Source organism: Syngnathus acus, chromosome 20 (genome assembly GCF_901709675.1).
Source record: "Syngnathus acus chromosome 20, fSynAcu1.2, whole genome shotgun sequence".
In the NCBI taxonomy this organism is placed as follows: domain Eukaryota; kingdom Metazoa; phylum Chordata; class Actinopteri; order Syngnathiformes; family Syngnathidae; genus Syngnathus; species Syngnathus acus.
Window position 1 is genome coordinate 3109158 of NC_051104.1, and position 18655 is coordinate 3127812.

Here is an 18655-nt window from a genome sequence, read left to right on the forward strand (position 1 = left end):
TAAAATGACAACATTACAGAGGAACGTCCAACTCTATCCTAAACCTAACCCAAATCCTAACCTCAACGTTAAATATCAGAATCCTCAGAATAGCCACATGGCAACCAAAAGTAGTGACAGCATTTATTAAGACGTTAGAAGATATCCAAGCAGATCTTGACCACCACCCGAGTAGTTATTTCTCAGTTGGTAGCAGTAGAGCTGGCGTTTAGTCACGTTCACCTTTCATCCAGAACTAAAGCAGGACATGGGGACGTTTGCTAGGAACAGACAATGGACAAATCAGTGAGACAGAGATGACAACGGTGCGTGGCCAGGGAGGTCGCTACGGGTGGGCGTGTCAGCAAAAAATAGCCCTGCTGTTCTGCGGGATGTCTAATTATCGTCTCCCGCCTGAGCTTACCTTAATGATAGAGCACAAGAGCAAAGTGCGGAATAAACGATGCGCTTTAAGTCATCTGGAAGTTTGTTCCGGTCGGTCAGCCTTTTGTAAACTTTTTAAGAAGCCACGGACCCCTTCGGCACCCCCCTGCAGAGTCGCTGCAGCCGAGGAGGTGTACGCTACATATTTCACATCAAACATTGCAAATGACGCTTTTAATCTCACCCCCTGGAGGGTATCCCCGCTTTGGGAATCCCTGCAGGAGATCAATGTATCATAAGCCGCTTTCACACCGGCCATCCAAGGCAGTTTTTTCCAGGTTAAAGTCGACTGTAATTTTCCGACAAAGTAGCAGAAGCGTAACAGCGTGACGCTTAAACGCTCGGGACTCACCGGCCACGGTCATTTGTATTGAAAGCAATTGTCCCAGACTGATGAGGGTCAGCAATTATCTCCATTTTAGGGACGTTGGCTCTGAAAGAACAAGCCGAAAAATGCGTTCCCGTACGTCAGGGTGGCAAAGGTGCGAGTTAAATTTACCGTGATTACCGTGAGACTAACGATCCAGTACAAGCGCTGCCCCAGATTGACCCCTCGGATCGACTCGTGTACTAGATTGCAGAACTATTCAGAGTCTTCATCATGTAAACCGCATGTACCATCCTCTGTGTAAAGGAGATGGATATAGCAATTAGCAGAGGGGAAAATAAAGCGATTATAATTGCACGTTCGCAGCTTTGAATATACGGACATCAAGGCTCCTGTTTCTTTTTACACTGCCGCTAACTATCCATCCATTTTCTGAACCGCTTAGTCCCCACGGGGGTCGCGGGAGTGCTGGAGCCTATCCCAGCCGTCATCGGGCAGTAGGCGGGGGACACCCTGAACCGGTTGCCAGCCAATCGCAGGGCACACGGAGACAAACAACCATTTGCACTCGCACTCACACCTAGGGACAATTTGGAGTCTTCAATCGGCCTACCAAGCATGTTTTTGGGATGTGGGAGGAAACCGGAGTGCCCGGAGAAAACCCACGCGGGCCCGGGGAGAACATGCAAACTCCACACAGGGAGGGCCGGAGGTGGAATCGAACCCGCACCCTCCCAACTGTGAGGCGGACGTGCTACCCAGTGCGCCACCGAGCCGCCTGCCGCTAACTAATCAAATGGAAAGTATGATTGGACGGGAGGGGGACGGCTGCCCTCATGGGCCCGAGACTTTCTGCTGCTCTGCCTAATGGCAAAAGACAGCTCATTAAAAGGTCTTGTCTGGTGGGAAACGTATCCCACTCAAGCGACGGCAGGATTTCCAAAATGGGTGAGGACGATACCGCCATGACGTTTCGCTATGGATTGCTAAAAGGAGGACAAAGTCACGGGAAACAACCGGAACCCAGACTTTCTTTGAAGCCTTCGATGAGGAGGCAATTGACATGAAATGTGACCCATTAGTTCCGGTTTTGTATTTCCTTGTTTGCACCAACCGCATTCATGTACTCATGAGGTTTGCATCTCGGCGGAAATGAACCCAGCAGACCTTTTTTTCCTCCCTATTAGCTGATCCGCCTTTGGAGCTAATGAAGCATCACCGAGTTGTGGGTCGGTTCCAGGCGAGCCGTACTACCTCTGATGAAAATGGTCCTCCAACTACCTCCGCCCCCCTCGGCGCAGCCCACCAGCTGGAAAGTTTCAGCCAAACTCACTTCTTGATGGGAGTGTCAAAGGGCGACCTGATTTAATGCAAAAAGAAGTAAAAAGCGCTGGACTGTGGATGCGGCAGTGGACTAGTGCCTTCAAAATGTCCTTTCCCCCTCTGGCTAGTATATAATGCTGCTATTTAAAAACCCTTTTGCTTTCCTCCCCAAGGTTCACAGTTTGATATTTTCTGAACGCTACCATCAGCATCACTCCATCTCCAATGCCAAACCATTCAGTCCGTTGGATTATATTTAATTACATTGAACTTCATGTTTCATTCCAGTTATTCTGCCATACAATTCAATCCAATTTCAGTACATATAATTTATATTCAGTTGACAGGTTGCGTAATACTTTTCTTCTCCGCTACCATATCAATTTGAAAATGGCCTAAATGCAAGCAGGCTGTAACGATGAAAATCTTCCTCCATGATTATTTTCCGGTTTGATCTTGGTATTTCTTAAAAACTATATTTGACAATATGTATCAAGTCAAGCTAAAGGGCTAGCTAGAACCCCGCCTCAACTAAGCTAATGCTAATGAACACTGACCTTGAGTTCTCGCGATGCGACCATTTTTTGTGATCTCACCGCAATAAATCCCAAGTCAAACTGCATGAGCACTCACGTTAAAAATTCGACAACGAGAAATGGGAAGACTTTGAGTGCCGGGAACAAAAGCTCATAAAACCGCCGCTCATTTAATCAGCGATGGATGGAGGGGGACGCATCAGCGGGACTCCCCAAAGGCAGAAGGCGTGCGGCTGATCATAAATCAATAGTTGGCCATAAAGCGCCAATGCTAAAGAGGCGATTGACAGAAACATGCACTTTGTAATGTCGGGCCTGCAGCGATGGAGAGAGCGGCGAGGAAAAACAAGATGTGCCGTGATTATTCCTGCTAATGTTATCGCTTTAATGAATTGCAACATTTTGGGGCACATTTCTCGGGGGCGCCGACTTCAGCGGTTTGATGATTCACTTTGAGTCCAAGTGCAATTTTCTCATTGTGACACATTGCTGAACTTTTTTTTGCCCTCTCTATTGTTTTGAAAAACTTTGCCCATTACTGTCCTGGAGCAAAGCGATCTTTCCAACCAACACCTAGCGATACTCTTTTTAAAGATTTCCATGCTCCTGCATTTGGATTGTGGATGGCCTTAGCACACACTCCTCATATTCAATTCAATTAGCCACTGCTGAGATATATTTAAAAGAAAAATCGCTGAGCCTTGTAAGGGCGTTCGGGGAGGGGGCGGGGCTTTAAGTCTCGTTCTCACAATCAATTCAAACGCTAGCAGGCTTCAATTGATTGAGCTCTTTCAAGGGTTGCGTTTGAACAATGATGCATTACGTAGCTTTGTTCCCCTCTTCGCCAGCGCAGACGTATGGATAAATAATCGGGCCCGATTCATCGCGGCGGCCATTGTCCTGGCTCGCCCCCCGCTAACGAGAACCCGTCAGCCAAAGCCAGACTTAATTAAGCGGCGCGCCTTTTGTCCGAGAAGGCTGGATGGAAGATCTAAAGCGGCCTTAGATGAGATTTCCCTTGCCTTTATGACTCGAATTACACCGATTATATCGACTGTATTGATGCAGATGCTCACAGGCCACTTTATTAGGTACATTGTGTAATTAGTGGATACAAGACGAGTTCCGCTAACACGGGTTAGCAACTCGAGCAGGTGAGAGGAGGCATCGAGTCATGATTGTGTTTTATTGTTATTTTGTTTTCGGAGGAGGTTCCTCCACTGGTGTCCATTCTGAATGCTAAAAGGAGGAAGAAGCAGCGGATGTCCTTGACTTGCAGAATAGTCATTAGCTCAATCATAGCCTCACTCTCGTTATTATATGAATCATTTAAAGAGTCAAATTTCTGCTCGGGAATATCGCCGGCCGACGTCCTTGATGGTTTCATATTTTACGTCGTCGTTGGAGGCGGCGGGGCAGAGAGCAGCCTGCCCCCTGCTTACTTTTATTCACTAGTCATATTCATTTTCTTTTTTATGCCTCCTTTTTTAATTTAAAAAGATAATTGCTTTACATGAGCTGCCGCTAAATTGTGCTTTGATTAAACTTTGTGATTTCACAGGCAGGGAGAAGGGAACCTTTACCTTTTTCATTCATTTGCATGAAATGTATTGTCAGGGAAGTCGAACTGCATCTTTTATGTTACCATTGTCTGTGAAACTGAAGCTTACACATAAAATATACAATGATCAATTTAATGGCGGCTAATAAGTTAAAATGAATTTTTTAATTCGCTTGGCAGACATGCTGTTGCCGTGGCGACACACTAAGAGAACAGGCAGATGCTGTTTTTGAGGCTCTAAGAGAGAAAGTCCTCCACATATTTTAACTTCTTGAGATTTGATCGACTTCAAACTTTAGGTGCATCTCCAAACGTTGCATTCGTCAAGACAGCAGTATTGGAATCATCTGGCCTTACCATCATATAATACTTTTAATATTCTCTGTTGGTGCATACACACGTGTTGCTTCCACTCAGTCAAGAACTCATTAATTACAATTACCAGCAAAAAAAAAAAAAGGGCGCCACCAGCGTTGCCTTCATCACCGTCATTTGTCAAATCAAACTTGGCAGGCAGAGATTTTATTTTCTTCAAGGGCCCTCGCTAATTAAAAAAAAAAAAGCTCCTGGCAAACAAAGCTGCTCGCTTGAGCACACGTTGAAGCGTTTGCGCTCTCGCCATGAATTAAGATTTTGCCCCAAATGCTCGTTAAAAGGTATTCATTGATAGATATTCAAGCACAGCACCAGAAATTCTCGACGGGAGGTGCTCGTTAAAAAACATTGCACATTTCAGACCTCGACTGCAACTGGAATGCATTAAAAGACCTTTGACCTATCAAGTCTTGGATTCCAGTAGTATTCAATAATCCGAGATTTCTTTCGCTGATTATTTTGATCTATGAATCTTTTGACTGCATTATGAGATCTTTGTACTACATGAAATATACCGTTTTAATAATTGTAAGTACCGTAATTTTCGGACTATAAGTCGCGTTTTATTTTCATAGTTTGGGTGGGGGGGCGACTTATACTCAGGAGCGATTTATATACATATATATGGGTTTTTTTTCACTTTTTTGGGCATTTTATGGCTGGTGCGACTTATACTCCGGTGCGACTTATAGTCCGAAAATTACGGTACGTCCTTCATAACGGTAAAACTCCAGAGGTCGATATTGTGCATTCCGACACGATTGACAACTGTCACACAACTGAAGACCGTAATCCATTAAAAAAAAAGAAAACCCCCAAAATGAAGGTTTTTTCCTAAAGCGTTAGCATCTAAGGTGCGTCTCCTGTTTTCCATTCATGACAAAGTTGAGGCAGTTTGATGACGTGTTTTACGGCGCAGAATGAGGACGTTTGCGTTGTGCCGAGATTACTTCCATCAATCACCCGAAGCACGCACTTTCCTGCCCATAAAATAGCAACCGGGCTTTATTTATGCATGCGTGTATGTTGCGGGCCGAGCACACCTGGCAATAAGAGGCTGGCAGTGATAAATATCCACCAAGGTCCGCTTTTGTATTTGTTTTTTTTTTTTACGTCGGGAAATTCATAGCGTCAGTACACACAGCAAGGAGGACGCATCATGATTGAATGGGCGACTTTTCACTTTCTTCTGATCCTAGTCAGCAAAGGTCCGATTATCGATTATCCTCAATCGAAAGCAGCCAGTACCAGCGATCGAACTCAATGAATCAAAATTTTGCCTCCAGACGCTCCTCGAAAATTGGAAATGATCGTAAATGTTGTCCAATGGATACGATTATCCTGTTGCAATTTATTTATTTTTCCTCCCAAAGCATGACTATCTGGGGAATGACCGTTACAACAGAGTTTGTACTAAAAAAAAAAAAAAACAACTTCGGCTGTTTAATGTACTCTTCTCTGAGTGATCTCAAAAGTTCTCTTTCAAGTCCGGCGGAGGGATCAAGCGGAACATTTTTAAGTACTTAATCCCCCATTTTGGAGCGGGCCGCTCGGTATCTGCTTAATTTCCGCCAGCGAGACGTTCCTAATTGTCCCGCTCGTCGGCTCAGGCACATTTGAAGACCCCCGCTCGAGACCAATAGAGTCAGGGATGGAAAATATGTCCAATTAAGTCATTACCATACCTTTGAGTCACAAGCTTCTTCCTCTTACTTTTTTTTTTTTTAACATTGCCTGCCAGGTCACGCTATGTGAGGATTCTTTAATTAAATTTGCTGTGAATGAACTTTTCTGCAAATAAAAGTTGTATTAGTGCTCATTTGGAACGTCATGAGTATGAAAGCAAAGGCAAGCCTCGGGCAAATAAAGCAAATGAACGATTAGTGTTCATTTTCGTGCCGTGTTTGCGACTGGGTAGACTGACTCGGGATTTGATTGCACCCCCCCCGGCACATCTGACCATTTGCTGACAGAAAGTAAACTAGACTTAAGACCGCGTGAGACCAGGTCTAAGTTGCGGCGCAGGTGGCCATTTTAGCGTATTTTGTTGGACTTCATCATGTTCCATTCCATGCCGTAAGGATTTATTTGGGAGCCGCGCAGAGTTTAAAGATCACTGATTGTAGCGTCAGATCAAATATTAGCGAACGCCGCCGTCACCGTTGAACATCGTCGAGCGTCCGTGTTTTGAATTTCAAGTTAAAAGCGGCTCCAACGACGAAGACCTCCCATCAAATATTGATTGTGCCGAGCTCCCCAATTTATCCGAGCGCATTTTACAAGAAATCGTGTCTGTATTTATTCGATTCCTATCGCAGTTCCCCGCCGCCGCCGTCAGGCCTCTGGAGGGGGTGAAGAAAAACCTGCCTGAGGAGGAAGCCAGGACTTTTATTTTCAACTTTTCATCTGTGTCGCTGCGCCATATAGGCACTTCTCCCGGGAGACGGAGCGGAACATGCCACACAAAGCCATAAGCCGACGCATCTCTCGGAGGCATTTACAGAAATTTAGAATTCAAATAGCGCCGTTTTTATTGCTAGCGACAGCTGACACACGGGCGTACGCTTTACATACTGCTGCCTTGCGCACAAAGCTAAAACAATCAAAGAACGCTGCTGCGGGGAATGCCATTAAAAGCTACAGATGGACGCAAAACGTGCAACAAGCGCACGGGCCGACCCGTTTGCTGGCAAGATTGAGCACAAGTGGTGAATGATGATGCAACCTGCATTTTACTGCAAGGGACGGTATTTTTTTTCCATGGCTGCTGATTTTTTTTCCCTCTGTTCTGTAAAAAAACATACCAAGTTTTATCATATCAAATATTCAGCCATGATGTAATAAACATAAAATGGGAATATGCGTGGGGGCAATGCAAGACTTACAAAAGACATTCTCTTTCATGCACTATAAGCTGCTGTACTACCGTATTTTCCGGACTATAAGGAGCACCTAAAAACCTCAAATTTTCTCAAAAGCCGACAGTGCGCCTTATAGTCTAGTGCGGCTTATATATGGACCAAATTCCGGCCCGCGGGCCAAATGCGTTGTGTGATATTAACATTATTGATATATTGTTATTGTTTTCACTATTTCAAGTTATTATATTGTGATTGCATTAATGGTGCACCTTATAGTCCGGTGCGCCTTATATATGGACAAAGTTTTAAAATGGGCCGTTCATTGAAGGTGCGCCTTATAGTCCGGAAAATACGATATTCGTCAATTTTGATAGAAGTTAAAAAAAATATGCCCGTGTGTGTTTGCTTGTGTTGCTGCTCTGTTTGTGTGCAGAGTAGTTATAACACTTAAAATGTTCGTTTCCGACTTTTCTAATCCGACATAGAGGGGGGTTTAGTTTGGTGGGGGGGATGCCCGGCCGACTGAACATCATGTGTCCATCCTGCACTTCCTGTGAACTGAGTGGCTAAATGCATGAATCCGATAAATATTTAACGCGTGCACTCAACATTTCTATTGTCACGAGGTCAGGGCCGGCCTCTTCTTTAGAAAGATTCTCCCTTTAGTGACATCTAAAGTGCATTTGATAAGCCGACCAAAGCTGGACATTTGGCCCATAAATAAAACATAGTGTCAATTTCACAAAGAAAGCAATCCTAAGCTGCTCTGTGCCCGTCAAACTTGGAATAGTGCGAAGAAGTGACATTTCAAAGTGGCTTTTATTTTGGAAGGATGTCCCGCACGCAACATGCTAGAAATTAGCACTGGTTAGCACCTCACAATTAGGAGGGTGCGGGTTCGATTTCACCTCCGGCCCTCCCTGTGTGGAGTTTGCATGTTCTCCCCGTGCCTGCATGGGTTTTCTCCGGGCACTCCGATTTCCTCCCACATCCCAGTGCGACTGCGGATGGTTGTGAGTCTTATAGCTCCGGCAGCATTTGCTTCATTCCCAGCTCCTTCGTGAACAATAGGCTGGCAGCGAACCCGCCGTCGCCACCGCACCACGTGGACCTGAAACGACAGCGTGTGATGGGTTGGGAGCGAAAATCCGTTTGTGTTTAAGCACATCTGCCGGTTGGCCACATTCTGGGAATTCAGAGCATAATCGCCCCGCTAGTGCCATGGAGGGAGATAAATCCACGGTCGCTGGCAAGCGGCCGCCCCCTCTCGTAGGCACATCCAAGTTGGAACGTCGCCGGTGCCAATGGGACTGAGCGGGACGCTTTGCCCGGACACGCCGATAGAAAGACTGTTTGTGGCACACTTCCCGCGGGGAACGCCTAACCTGCATTCACATGTGCTGATTATCTTTTGCATGCCTGTGAAAACGCCTCATGTAGGAATTCATCTTACACCTTAATTGGAATTTGGATTGGCAATCTGAATCTGATGAGAGGCCAAACAAGACAACCGGAACAGTCCAGCTGAGATGGATTCAATTGCCTGAAAATGAACGCGAATATTCAACATTTAAAGAGTTGAAAATGGATTTGTACGTGATTTCAAATCAGAATTTGTAAATTGAGAGGATTTTTTATTTACATGGGCATTAAAATTTGAATATGTTAAGTTTTTTTTTTTTTTTTGTAAGGTGAGAAGCTCGGTCCTTCGGGAGAAACTCGGAGTAGAGCTGCTGCTCCTCCACGTTGAGAGGAGCCAGATGAGGTGGCTCGGGCATCTCATCAGGATGCCTCCTGGACGCCTCCCTGGGGAGGTGTTCCGGGCATGTCCCACCGGTAGGAGACCCCGTGGACGACCCAGGACGCGCTGGAGAGACTATGTCTCTCAGCAGGCCTGGGAACGTCTTGGGATCCCCCGGGATGAGCTAGATGAAGTGGTTGGGGAGAGGGAAGTCTGGGAGTCCCTCCTAAAGTTGCTGCCCCCGCGACCCAACCCCGGAATAGCGGAAGAAGATGGATGGATGAAGTTTTTGAATTTTAAAATGACTTGTAAAAATGACTTTTTAATCTTCCATTTAGAGTATAAAATTAAGATTTTGAAATTCAAAAGGAATTTGGAATTGAGTTGAATGCAAGCGGCCTCCAACTCGACACCTTGGCAACTCCCTCCCCCTTCCCCTGCGGGCAGTCCTCGTTCAATATGTCGCCTTGCGCCCGAAGGCACAGCGCTCCGTCTGCACTGTACTTAATGTGTTTCCCAAATGTGGCATGCCGCGTGCACGCCGCCGCCGCCCCGAAGCAATATGGCCTCATTTTGCCGGCCTTGGCTTAGGGCGTCAGCGCGGGTTGATTAGCCGCTGATCAAATTGGTACATCATCCAAAGTTTTGAGACGCAGCTTGGCCTCCACCTGCAGCAAACGTGACCTCATTTTGTGCGGCCGACAATTTAGACACTTTTTGCAGACAGGGCCTGATGGGACTCCAAATCAAATTTCCCCTTTTTTACCCCCCCTTCCTCCTCCCGCCGGGATGATATTTTTCATCCGTGAAATTACATTTTTCCGTCGGGTGTCTTAAATAGCAGTTGGCAATATTCGAGGAGCTTGATGAGGTGATCGTGCAACCTGCATCGTCACACTTGCTTCAATTAGCGGAAATAGAGGCCCCGCCATCGTATTTTTCAAACAATAAGGTGCAGTGGATTACTTTCGCTCAGGGTGGGGTCTCCACGTGTACCCTTCAAATCTCCAAAGCTTCCCCTGGGACGAGTCGGGATGGTCGAGAGCTTCACGGTGCAGAGAGAGGAGGCACCCTGCCGATCGCATTAGCGCCCCGCGGCCAAATTGGAGCTGCACCTGAGCCGCTCTCAAAAACACTGAAAAGCCCCACCTCAAGCCCCCAACCCACTCCCCCCCACCCTCACCCATCCATCCGATGTTTATTTCAGAGGACAAAGGAAAGCATCAATCGTTGACTTTCGAGATTCAAAATTCTGTTGGTATTGTGAATTGGATGGATGGATGGATGGATGGATGGATGGATGGATGGATGGATGGATGGATGGATGGATGGATGGATGGATGGATGGATGGATGGATGGATGGATGGATGGATGGATGGATGGATGGATGGTTTAGCGTCGTGTGTACCTAATGTTGTGTCCATGAAGCCGAATTGTTGACATCATTTTAGCGTCGGGTTCTTTGTCATGCTTTTTCTTTCCTGTTTTCTCCACCGTGTTTGATGACCTTCAATGAAATGTCAGTCGATCTCCAGCGTGGACGCACGGCAACACGTTATTTCACATTTATTTATTCCGCAACGGCCTGGCCGGACTGACGCCTGACTACAAGCGTCAGTTCCACCTCTGGCTTAGTCCGGCCGTTGCCAAGAGGATTAAAAGCAGGAGTCCTCTCCTCTCAGCCATCTGGCCGAGCCTGATCCCGCCATCGCACGGCCACATTTAAATACAGCTTTCGGCGCCCTTTTTGGATCGGCCGAGCGGCGGCCTTTTACGAGCGCTCGGCGCCAGACGCGGCCAGGTTTGTATTTATTTTGTTTGTAATTGTGTCGGCGCTCTGCCGGCCGGGCTGCGAGGTGGAAATAGCATAACGAGGGCAAAGCGCCCTCATCTGTACGCTTATTTGCCATCCGGGACGACGCCGGATGGCGTTCGGCGAAGCGCAGACCTCCGATAAAAAAAGCTGCGGCGTTTTGCGATGTTATTAGAGCGTTGGTTTATTTGTTTTGCTTGTTCATTGCGTAATCGTACATTTGCTACTGAATGTAAAGGATGTGTACGAGTAAATAGTACAGACGCCATTAGGCCACCACAATCAGTTCTTTCGCTGGCTTTTGACAACAGAAATATAAACAAACGGGTTGTAAAATAACATCAAGTCAAAGGTTATCAAATGACACCTCGTGCTGAGTGCTTTCTTCCTTTTCCGTGTCACAAAGTGGAATTCAACAGCTCTATCTTTTTGACGCCTCAAATAAGAGAACGAAAACGCTAATGGCCGAGTAACCTTTTCCGCTGAGTCACGTGCATTATGTCCAAATGGTCCTTTTTTTTTAAAGTTTGGCCTTCTTTAGACAGCAAATGATTGATTATGATGAAGTATCAATGATGTCCTAGTTGGGTCCTTTTGGGACTTTGGCGAAGTTTGACTCGTCATTGACTCAGCGTCATTGCAAAACATCAATATTGTGTTATACTGCTGAACCATCATGTGCACTTTTTTTTTTATTGTACTATATTGCCAAATCGACAAAGTCTCGATAGTAATATCCGTAGTTTCACTATATTGGCTTACATTTGAACCTAATTGCCTCTGTGTGCAGACAAAAGCTAATCGCCTAAAGGACCACTTGCAAGTCACTGGGGTGGGGGTGTGTGCGCGCGCGTGGACCACTAAGCTGCATTGGAGGTGTGTGCATCTTCTTTTCTCGCTCTCTCCCCCTCTCTCTCTCTCTCCCCCACATGCACGCGCAGGCTCTCCGGCTCAGTCGTCGGTCTGCAGAGCGCGAGTGCAGCACGCCACTTAAATCTGCTCACGGCTCTCCAACACGCAGCCACGCGTTGTGACAGTGGCGGTCGCGTCCACTGCGCGTGGAGTGTCCCCCCGGAGGAGAGGACGACCAGGTTGGGAATTAAACAAGAAGAAGGAGAGCGAGGGACGAAGACGAGGAGGAGGGGGAGGAGAAAACCTCAGCGGCCAGTTTTCGGAGGAGACTTTGCAGGACCAAGTCGGGCTCTTTGGAATTTACGTGCTCATCGGGGGGTAAGTCAAGTGTGCCATTGTCCCCTCTGACGGTGAAGATAAGCTTCCAGGCTTGTCCGTCCACCTGCTTCCGATTAATTGAGCTGATTGGCTTGACCCCGTTTGTAGCAGGAGTGATGCAAGTGCTTTTGGCACTTTGATCCCAAACACCCGAGTGCGTGTGCGAGAGAGCTCAGTCAGTGCAGTCAGTTGCTGAGCTTCTAAAAAGCACACACGCCGCATCCAAGCGATCTGCAGCGAGTGCTCCTCTCCTCGCCCGCTGCCGAGCGGACTGGGATTAGAGGCAACAATCCGAGCGGCTTGACCGAATCTGATTTGCAGAGAAACAAGGGATCACACATGCAAACTACTCCCCCCCCCGCGTGCCCACTCTGACCTCTCTCCTCTCCCTTCTGCAGAAAGCAGATGCTTATTTCAATGGGTCAGAATTCCCAGAGCCACATTGACTGGACTTTTGTCCATTTGACTGCTCCATCACTATGTGCACTTTACAGCTCGATCTTGACGTCCTCCTTCCAGTTCCCGTCTAATGGATGCCAAGTTGCGCTCGTAGCGAGATGGGATGCAAGTCACTTGAAAGTCTTGCTGGCATTCCGCAGCAAACACCTGCTGGGGGAGGAGAGAAGAGGGATGCACAGTGAGGCTACTGTGCGCAAAGCATCTTTCAAACGTAAAACCGATCTGACGTTGCAAAAAAAAAAAAAAATACCGTACATTCAAATGACTTTGGAGAATTCTGTTTGAAGCTAGGTTATAAAACTCTTCTATTTTTGACACACTTTTTTTTAAAAAACATCCTATTTAAAATATCTTCATGCATCAAGCAGTTCTACTATATTATGTGACTTAAGTCTCATTTTAAATCACTTTTATTTTACATCATAAAGAATCAGGGACTTACTTTGAAATCAATAAATAAGCATTCCCGAAAGATTTTAGTGAAACGTCAAAGACAGAAAAGATGAGCAAGTTTGTCCTTTGTTTGTGCCGACCTTTCATTGGTTGCAAGTTTCGTGTGATCTCCGCTTTGCTAAGCCTCCTCGCTTAGTCGATCGCGAGGGGCTTCTTTGCTCTCAAAAAACATCCACGTTCCCCGTCGGGAGGCTTACGTGGAATCGATAGTACGGAGGGTCTCCTTGGCCTTCGCTTCGGCGAGTCATCTTGCCCCCGAATACCGCCGAAGAACCTGGACCGCGTTAGCGCTCGCTGCTTTGTTGTTTTGCGCAAGTTTGCTAACTTTCCAAGTCGCTGCAGTAGCAACATTAGCTTTTGTTGTTCGAAGTGGGGAGTTTCTTGTTGTTCAGCAAACACTTCAGCAGGAATTCAATTCAATGTGCTGCGATAAAAACTCAACGGGGCATTCGGTTCTTTAGTACCTTTCAGTTTCTTGCTGTTGTTGTTATTACCTGGAAGCTAGCGTGCCAACTTGGAGGCCTTTATTTCACTTTTGTCCTCAGCAAGTTCCATTCCCTCCCTCCTTTGCCTTCAAACGCCTTTTGATTGCTTTCATAGCGTGCCTCGAGGTCGGTTATTGTCCATCTGCAAGGTGAAGCGCTTTACAGTGACGTCTCAAGCCGAGCCAAACATGCCCGAGCGGCGAATCTGACCGTGCAGCGAATATTTTTGTTGTATTTCGGATATTAAAAACACAATTCAACACACGTGAAAAGAGGACCCCCACAAGATGTCCCCGCTCGGGGCCATCCGATGTCCTTTTACTGGCCCTGACTGAAGGCTGTTGCTTGGCTCCCAATTCACGTTTGTGTTTCATTTTCACCGGAGCAGCTTAGAGTCGACGGATTGTCATTCCCGCTCGGTCTATTTTCACAACCCCCTCACCCCGCCGAGGCGGCGTGCGGAAGCCCCCCCGCGGTGGCCGTGCTGTGCTTTGGAAAGAAACGTGGGAAGGATGCAGTTACCTGGAGACGCGCCCTTTTTCCCAACGCCGCAAAAGACTCGGGCTGAGGACGAGCTGCTTGTTTGCCGCTTGAAGATCAATTTTCAGAAGAGGCGTCACACGTTTGGCCAATTCATTCAGCTTTTATTGGCTTGAAATGACTTTGGCAATGCGGACGCTTCAAAGGCAGCGTTTGTTGACTTGCTTTATATAGACTTTTTTTTTTCCGGCTTCTCTAACAGGCCCAACAAAGTCGTTATTTGGGAGAAAAAAGCCCAAAGAGAGTATTTTGCTTGGCGTCCCTTGTGAGAATTCTGCCACGAATTCTCCAGCACAGGCCGCGCAAGAGATTCTTCATCTGGTTTTCCTTCTCAGCCACTTGTGAGGAGGCTCCATCTTCTCCTTTAACGAGTCAGCCACACTGCAGTCAACACTTGCGGCCGCCCGCTTCCCCTCCGTGTCAAAGATTTGCTGTCACCCACGTGAAGGACTTTTAGTCCAGGCGGCCAGCTGGTCGTCTCCGATGACGGGGCATTCATTAGATTTCATTAGAGGCGGAGCGAGCGGTACGCTGGAACCTGCGGGTCAATGCGGTGCACGGTCCCTTTATAGCACAGGTGTCAAAGTCAAGGCCCGGGGGCCAGATACGGCCCGCCACATAATTTTAGGTGGCCCGCGAAGACAAATTGTGCATCAAATTCATCCATCCATCCATTTTCTGAACCGCTTAGTCCCCACGGGGGTCGCGGGAGTGCTGGAGCCTATCCCAGCCGTCAACGGGCAGTAGGCGAGGGACACCCTGAACCGGTTGCCAGCCGATCGCAGGGCACACAGAGACAAACAACCATCTGCACTCGCACTCACACCTAGGGACAATTTGGAGTCTTCAATCGGCCTACCAAGCATGTTTTTGGGATGCGGGAGGAAACCGGAGTGCCCGGAGAAAACCCACGCGGGCCCGGGGAGAACATGCAAACTCCACACAGGGAGGGCCGGAGGTGGAATCGAACCCGCACCCTCCTAACTGTGAGGCGGACGTGCTACCCAGTGCGCCACCGAGCCGCCCTGCATCAAATTCAATTCCAAAATTTCTAATTGTTTTCACTTTTAAAAATAGAGATATTGTTAGCCATTTTTATTACCACTAATTTTTTTAAATAATTTTTATTTTCAAATATTTGATTTCATTTTTCAATATTTGAACAGGTTTTATTAGTCTAGTTTGAAAACTAGTCTATACAAAAACAATACATATGAGACGTTTTTTTTTTGGATTGACTATTTTAATGGTCCTTTGAAGCAGACCCCGTTGTTTTACTTGTGTGTTAATCGTGTGCTGTGTCTCGTCACCGTGGGATAGGGGGAACGGTATTTCGGTTTCTTTGTGTGTCCTAGCATGAAGGAATTGACAATAAAGCTGATTCTGATTCTGATTCTGATTCTGATGCGGCCCGCGACAAAAATAAGTTTGACACCCCTGCTGCAGCAATTTAACACAATTAATTATGAACAATAACAATTAATGATGGCTGTCACCGGTGATGTGTTGTTTTTTTGGAAGGGGAACAATCTGATTGGCTGATTAATCAAGGAGCCTCTTTAAAGTCCTCCAATTAAGAAGGGAGGGGTGAGCAGTGAGGGAAGTGAAACAGACACTGTGAAGAAAACAATGCTGTTTTTATTTGCTCAAGTCATTTAAAAGCTTGTTTTAGGGCTGTAATTTTAATCCCGTAATCTTTTTGCTCACAGTGAGAACTTCACAAATATCTGCCGAAATTCAACCACTAAGAGTAATCAGAAAAGCAAATAAATATCATGTCCCCCAATTTTTTACGTTGACGCTTGGCACAAAAGTGGCGATCAGTTAAATTGTAGCAGTCGACTTTCATTTAGCTCCGAGTTCTTTTCAACTTGACTTTTCGCCACCTGTTGGATTTTGTTTTTTTTGCCGCGGGCACCAAACCTTTCATAATCTCAGCAAGCAAAGCGGTAAAGACGATGCATTAGCGCCCGGCCGAGTCTCGCACGGGTCCCTCCCATTCATCACGACGCCGATGGCGAAAGCGTACACTTGACCTTGAGGAAGACGCCTCGCCTTGGCCTTGTGTCAAGATGATTTCTTAGTCTATTTAACAGAAGCAACGCCATGCTTTATCACTTCCACTGCTTTTCTTGTCGTCAACACTGCCGGCGAGGGTTTACATTATGTGCAAAAAGGAGAAACAGATGATGGCCGACCCCCCCCTTCCGACAGCCCACTACCCCGCAGCCCCCGACCATGACATTTTATGTGAGGCATTTGTTGTTGCAAGATAAGCTTGAGTGAAGACTGAGGCGAGTGTCTCTTTGTCCTTCTGCTCTCACTTCAGGCTGTAAACAACACATCGCTCGCCTCTTTGTTTTCATTATTATTATTATCATTAACAGCTCTGGGGTACTCGTTCTTTTTTTTTTTTCAATCATTTACTTTCTAGCTCATTATTTTGTTATAAAGGCCTGGGGCGTTATGGCATAGTTAAGAAAGTTAAATCTGCAATCAAAACATGTTGTTTAAACGGACAAGCAACTTAAGTATCGGCGACGAGTATCGATTGATACCAAAAACTGAGTGGATGTTCCCCATTGGACGCCCTGATGTGCAAACGGCGTGTGATAGCAAAAAGAGAAGAAAGGACACAAATAAGTGACACGCCGCGTTATCTGGATATGAGTATGAATTTCATAATTAACACGCACTCGGGGGAAATCAGCGTCGGCGGGAACGTGTCGACGTCTCATGGCGGCTCATTGAGTCTTAATCATTTGCAGCACTTCAAGAGACGTTGGCCGTTATTTTCATAAATGGCCGACTAACACTTGCACATCCTATGCAATGAGTTGTTGCTTAGCTTTTAGCTCACTAAAAACTACAATTTTGTTGTTGTGGCTTTGCAAGAAATGGCTTGCGTGCAGTTTGTGATTAGCTAAAATATTCTTCTAAAGAGGAAAATGACAATTAATTTTCATTGAAGCGCTAATCTACTACAAAGCGTTCCTCCAGTCGTTAAAAAAACGCTTATGACCGAGGTCGGCTCGTTTCCTTTTATTTGAAAGCGCTGTGAAATTTCTTTTGAATTCCTGCAGGAAACGTTTGATCGCCACGGTGGTGCGGAGTTATTTATCAGCCTCTTCACGCTTTCTGACAAGACGTTTGAGCCGACTGAATAGATGGAAGGCTAATTGGCATTTGGCCGTCAAGGTAGGGTTGCTATAGGTTAGCGCTCAGTCGTGCGGCAAGGTTTCTGTTGAGGTGAGAGTGACAAGACTCCAACTTCAGCCTCTCCAGTTTTACCTTTGGATGAATCCTCTCCGTTTTAACACATCATATTTGTGTGTGTTAAGAGGAGCAGTGAGAACAGCAGTACATTATTTGTAATTATAAAGTTGTTGGTGATACACTAGACTACTACACTAGACTATTCAATTCACTTTTTTTTTCTTTGATTCAATGCAATAATTTGGCTCTTCTGAAGATTTTTTTATTTTTATTTCACTGCCTCTTTGATAAATGAGAAGCTTCTCATTCGGATTATGTATATAATCGGAGGTAGCGGTGTCAAATTTAGTCAATTACTTGACAGCTAATCAAGTATCAAATTAATCGACAACTATTTCAATAATCCAATTATTGTGTAGAGGCATGTGATTCTCCATCTGCAATCTCAAATAACAGCAGAAAACTATAAAAAAAAATGTCTGTTGCCACCCCGTTTCCATAACTCAAGCTGAGCGACAGTACAACAATAAGCAAGTACGTCAAAGCGGCAGACGTGTTTAATTTTCACCTGTCACTAAATTAATGTCGATTGGCGGCAGGCAAAGTGAGGCGGCCGACGGCGTCTGTCGGCGGCAAAGCGGGAGCTCGCTTAACGTGCCCATCATCTTTGCTAATCGGAGAGGAAGAGGCGTCAGACATGTTTACATCACGTGTATGTTAGTTTTCATCCTAAACACGCCTGGGTGGAAATCCAGGCATTTTGATGCATTATGTCGCATTTGCCTCACAGCATCTTCTCTCTAATTTTATTTACTTTTTTTTTTTTTTTAATACCTCTGACAAAACATGCAGTCTTGTTTTGGGCACCGATTTGAGCTCAATTGTCCTTATTGTCCACTGGATGCTAGAATTGACGTGTCTTGAAAAGACATCTGTAACAAATGAAACGATCAATACGAAGTGGCCATCAATGTTCTTTTACAAACGGTCAGCTAATAAATATTTCATAAGTATGACGTAACAGTGACTCACAATCAAGTGACATACTTTTTTCGCCCTCCAGCCAGCTAATGGAAGGTTTTAAAATTTTCATTTTGGTTGCTCAGCTTGGCGGCATTACGAGTAGATTGATGAACCCCCTTCTAAATAATCTAAATGACCGTGAAGCGGACATACGTGTTTTCGTGCGCGTGGAAATCAGTCAGCGCTAATGTGCAGAAAGGCGCTCATTGATTGAGCCGACATGCCGAGCCGATGATGATGTTGTTTTGCTCGGAGCGCTCCTCCACCTGAGCGGGGGCCCCACTTGT

General features: G+C 46.1%; 1 protein-coding gene across 1 annotated transcript in view; it reads left to right on the plus strand.

Annotated features, from left to right (window-relative positions):
* Positions 1–11899: 11899 nt before the first annotated feature.
* The window catches only part of LOC119139149 (cadherin-12-like), a 51221-nt gene continuing 44465 nt past the window's right edge, over positions 11900–18655 (plus strand). Inside the window, exon 1 of the mRNA XM_037279566.1 lies at positions 11900–12192. The gene's annotated coding sequence lies outside the window, so the exon portion shown is untranslated. The remainder of the gene's footprint in view (positions 12193–18655) is intronic.